This window comes from Babylonia areolata, chromosome 18, assembly GCF_041734735.1.
Source record: "Babylonia areolata isolate BAREFJ2019XMU chromosome 18, ASM4173473v1, whole genome shotgun sequence".
NCBI classification, from domain to species: Eukaryota; Metazoa; Mollusca; class Gastropoda; order Neogastropoda; family Buccinidae; genus Babylonia; species Babylonia areolata.
The window spans coordinates 12,124,539-12,129,538 of record NC_134893.1 but is presented as its reverse complement, the minus strand read 5'-3'; the positions used below and the strand labels follow the sequence as shown (position 1 = coordinate 12,129,538).

The 5,000-nt window shown below is 45.0% G+C and overlaps 1 protein-coding gene across 1 annotated transcript in view; it reads right to left on the bottom strand.

The window, feature by feature from the left end:
* LOC143292453 (uncharacterized) overlaps positions 1–4,735 on the bottom strand; it is a 64,489-nt gene extending 59,754 nt beyond the window's left edge. Inside the window, exon 1 of the mRNA XM_076602741.1 lies at positions 4,403–4,735. The gene's annotated coding sequence lies outside the window, so the exon portion shown is untranslated. The remainder of the gene's footprint in view (positions 1–4,402) is intronic.
* Between the last annotated feature and the right edge of the window lie 265 nt (positions 4,736–5,000).

The following is a 5,000-nucleotide window of genomic DNA, read 5'->3' as shown; positions in this document are numbered from 1 at the left end:
ACCGATCTGAAAAAACCGTAGTAGCTCTTTCACGCTGTCTGCGACAGAACTAAGAACGAACCTATGTCCACCCCCCTGAAACTTAGCGGAGTGTGTGGTGTGGAGTGGGGTGTGTCGCGGTACAGTGAGCTCCCTCCCGTCTCCCACTTCTCGCTTCCCTGGGCTTCAGTCATGCGTGAGTGTGTGTTGCCCTGTGTGTCCTGAACCTCGAATGGCACGAGAAGATTGAGACGAAAATATTATGCTGGTGCTGACCTTCTAGCGAGCGACTTTTGGGGACACAGAGAGAAAGAGAGAGACAGAGACAGAGACAGAACGAACGAACGAATGGAAATAATTCTTTCTTTTTTTTTAAACAGGGTATTGAGATAAGCATGATTACATGAATGCTTTCTTTTCCACCCAGCCCTAGGGTACAAGATAAAGAAATGCGCAAGAATAGATAGAGAAAGAAAATCATATTTGAGGAGAGGAACAGATATAGGTAGAGAGAGGTGGGGGGAGGGGGGGGGGGCGAGAGTGGAGAGAGTAAAGAAGAAAAGATGAAATGAGAGAGAGAGAGAGCTAGAGACAGACAGACAAACAGACAGAGGAGAGAGAGAAAGGGGAGGGGGGGTGGGGGGTCAAAATTTACATTTAAAAATTAGATTGCAACAGATATCAAAGAAAATGGCAAGAACAATGATACAATACGTGTACAATCAAGTATGGGATTCATGAAAGAAAATGTGGGTAATAATAATATGGGAGAAGGAGAGAGAGGCATTTCGTATAAACTATAAATAACATCATACATTACCTGCTCCTCTTCCTCCTGTCCGATTTGCATCTTTCAGATTTGTATTTGTATTTGTATTTCTTTTTATCACGACAGATTTCTCTGTGTGAAATTCGGGCTGCTCTCCCCAGGGAGAGCACGTCGCTACACCACAGCGCCACCCATTTTTTGGTATTTTTTCCTGCGTGCGGTTTTATTTGCTTTTCCTATCGAAGTGGATTTTTCTACAGAATTTTGCCAGGAACAATCCTTTTGTTGCCGTGGGTTCTTTTACGTGCGCTAAGTGCATGCTGCACACGGGATCTCGGTTTATCGTCTCATCCGAATGACTAGCGTCCAGACCACCACTCAAGGTCTAGTGGAGGGAGAGAAAATATCGGCGGCTGAGCCGTGATTCGAACCAGCGCGCTCAGATTCTCTCGTTTCCTAGGCGGATGCGTTACCTCTAGGCCATCACTCCACATGATTGTTAGTGAGGACTTACATCATCAGGAAAGTGAGAGCTGTATTATCAATGGTTTCTACAGTCAATGGGAAACCATTTACAGCTTAGTCTTTTGTGAAGGACTATGACTCTCAAACTAGGAGGCAAAAGTGCACTGGCTCTTAGTGCTGCAGCCCTTGTGGGCTAGTTGGCCTTTGGGAACCATCTCAACGCCGACTGTCCTAAAACCCTCTTGGCCGAAAGAGTGGGGATGTAACTTGGGCAAGACTGTCTCCACTATAATCAAATTCTAGCCCAAATAGTCGGAACAGCAGTTGCCTCCTCTGCTGTTCTGATGGTCATAGTCGGACACGACTGACTATCATACATACATCATCACGTATCGTTGTCCCCAGCCGCCCCCATCCCTCACTCCCCCACTCCCCAGTTTGTCGTTTGTCGTGGTGCCTGTATCATCTGCACCCCTCTAGCACGCGCGCACTTTGAAATGTTTTCTTCACTCTGGGTTGAAGGATTACTTCCAGTCGCTCCCCTCCTCCCCCCACCCCCTACCCTCTCTCTCTCTGTGTCTGTCTCTCTCTGTGTTTCTGTATCTCTCTCTCGAAATTGTTTTTCCATTTTGATATTAACAGTATGTTGTATTTTATTATTATTTTGTTGTTGTTGTTGTTGTTGCTTGTCGTTGATTTTCCTTTCACTCTTAGCAATGTATCAGTTTCTCTGTAAACCGCGGTTATTCTTTTGATCATTACATTGTCCCCTTTGCCAAAGGACAGTATTGTCAATGGCAATAAAACAATGTCCGTCCGTCCGTCTCTCTCTCTCTCTCTCTCTCTCTCTCTCTCTCTGTGTGTGTGTGTGTGTGTGTGTGTGTGTGTGTGTGTGTGTGTGTGTGTGTAAAGGTACACGTTTCTGTTGGTCATCTCAAGTGCTCATGATTATAACAAACACAGCAAACACGATTCCATAGTGTAGGAGCTAGAACACAGCCTTGGTTGACAAAGGATCTGAGATATTTTTGAAGTGACTGGAAGGGTAAAATCATTGGGATGGAAATAAACGTCGCTTTCTGACAGCAAACATGAGACAAATGATACAGGTTTATAATAATGATAATGATAACAACAATGATAATAATAGTAATAATAATGATGATGATGATGATGATGATGATAATAATAATGATGATGATGATGATTATGACGATAATGATAATAATGAATTATTAACCACAATAATGATAATGATAATAATTATGATGTAATAATAATACCAAGGAAACGTAGTCCAGTGCTCATGTCATAACATAAATTGCTAATTCTATTACGGGTAGAAGAACAAAGAGGGATGGGCGGGTGGGAGAGCTTGGTGGTTGGGATGTGGGGAAAGAGGGATCAGCTAAATAAGGAATGAATGAATGATATGGATACCAGCAGAGAGCCTATCCTCGGTGGGAGACCAAGCTCTCAGCGCTTTACAAACACGGGGTCATTTGTACAAGAGGCTGCCTACCTGGGCAGAGCCGACTGACGGCTGCCATTGGGGGCTCATCATTTCTTTCCTGTGTTATTCAATAAGATTTCAGACACGCACACATACACGTAAACATTCAAACAGACATGTAACATTTTTTGCGTGTATCACCGTTTTGTTTATTTACCCTGCCATGTAGGCAGCCATACTCCATTTTCGGAGTGTGCATGCTGAGGTCAGTATTACATGTCTAACAAAGCCCAAATACGTTATATCACAAGTATGACACATGTTCAGCAGCACGTGATAAGTAGCGTCAACTACGAATATGCCAACGTTCCAGCGAACCATTGCCTTTCAGAGTTATAATCTTTTTCTTCTCTTTCTTTTCTTTTTAAACCTTCTCGCCCCCCCCCCTCTCTCTCTCTCTTTCTCTTTCACTCGTGTATCAAAAGACTGAGCAGGGCTTAGACCGAGGATTAGTGGTACCATTCTTTACACACCACTTGGCTTGACTCACCCAGAATCCACGAGTTGGAAAGGTTTAACGCGAGCGTAGTTCGGGCCAGCCTGTAAGTTTCGTTAAGCCTTGATTTCCTTTACACCCCCTCCACGCCTCCCCCTCCCTCCCTCCACTCTTTTTCTATTGTCGCTGTTATCGATCAAGAAGAAAAGTATCGTGGAACAGTCACTTGGTTAATGAGGCCTGATTACACAGCAGTCCCCAGAAGGCCTCTGTGGTCGGCCAGCGATAAACTTAACAGCGTAAACAAACAAGCATGTGTACGTTTCAGAAAGCTAAAGTTGATACGGGTACTGTCGTCAAAAGTGTAACAGAATATCAGGCGGGACGGGGGAGGGAGGATGTGTGTGTGTGTGTGTGTGTGTGTGTGTGTGTTGTGTGTGTGTGTGTTATCAAACTTCGTTCTGTTGGCACTCATTTCTTACGCGCCAGGGCTGCCCATACGTTTCTTAGTGAACCGTAGCGGACGTTTACACACACACACACACACGTGTGCGCACATACACACGTACGCGCGCGCGCGCGTACGTGTGTGTGCATCTTTGTATGTTTGCATAAGTACTTTTAAAAGGCACGTTTTTCTGCGTTCCACCCCCTCTCCCCTACTACCGCCAGCCCCCCTCCCCTCCCCTCCCCCCCCCCACAGTGATATCCTACAATGAGGCCAGAAGATCAAATGATTAACAAATAGCGGACAGAGTTGCCACTCTTTATCATTTGTTAATCATTATTTGGATTTCCTGGCCTCATGGCCTCATTGTTTATTGATCTCGAGTCGAAAAACCACCGAGGCAACCATGTGTTTGCTCTGTATTGTCCGTGTGTTGTGTGTGGCTTGTTCAGGACTAAAGAGGCTATGCCAGTCTTGAATAAAAGTTAATTCGTGTTTGCACATTTCTTGTCTTTGCTGTTGTGTGCACATGTCAAATGATCGGTATGGGGACAAGCCCAGTGCTCCCTTTTTTGGGGGGAGGGGGAAGTGTCTGGGTTTGTTCCAATGTACCTTTTATTTACCTGTGTGCTAGCTGAATTGGTAGCGTAAGCAGCGTTGACTTGAGGTTGTGTACCTTGTGAAATGAGAGAGTTGCCACTCTTTGCTATTTGTTCGTGATGTCCTACGCTTGATCAATCATGATTTCTGAAACTACATGCCTGTCAATCATGATGAACGGAAAAATCTCACCTGTCTCCTCTTTCTCTCTCAGCATCCAGTTCCGCACTTGAGGTGTCAGTCCATTGAAAGCGGCTTCAGTCTGAAGTGGGGAACAGTGTAACCAAATCCAAGTAGTGGTTCCTATCCCCTTGACTCACACACAAACACAAGCACGCATGGTCACTATTCCGGGCATTAGAACATTTTCCACGTGAGACGAGTTACGCAGCTTCCCCAGTCACACAACTCTAAGTGCTGGGCAATTGAACATCTCGAAACATTCAAAGCGTTTCTACTGAGGAACAGAAGGATGAAATCCGCCACGTATTCAGTCTCATGGCATGATATAATTACTTCCGTAAGACTTTCACAGCTGAGCGAAACGAAACCCTCTTTTCCCGAGAAGTCATCTGTCACATTTTTCTCACCCTCCCTCAGTACAGGAAAAAAAGAATGGCACAAAGTGACAACGTAAGTCGATGCAAAACAAAAAATCGATGAAACTGCACAGACGGTGAAAACTCCCTACATTGCTGTGTGTGTCTGAAAACTCCCTACATTGCTGTGTGTGTGTGTGTGTTCGTGGCAGCAGATGGTCCGAAAGCTGAGGAGGGAGGGTTTGAATTCC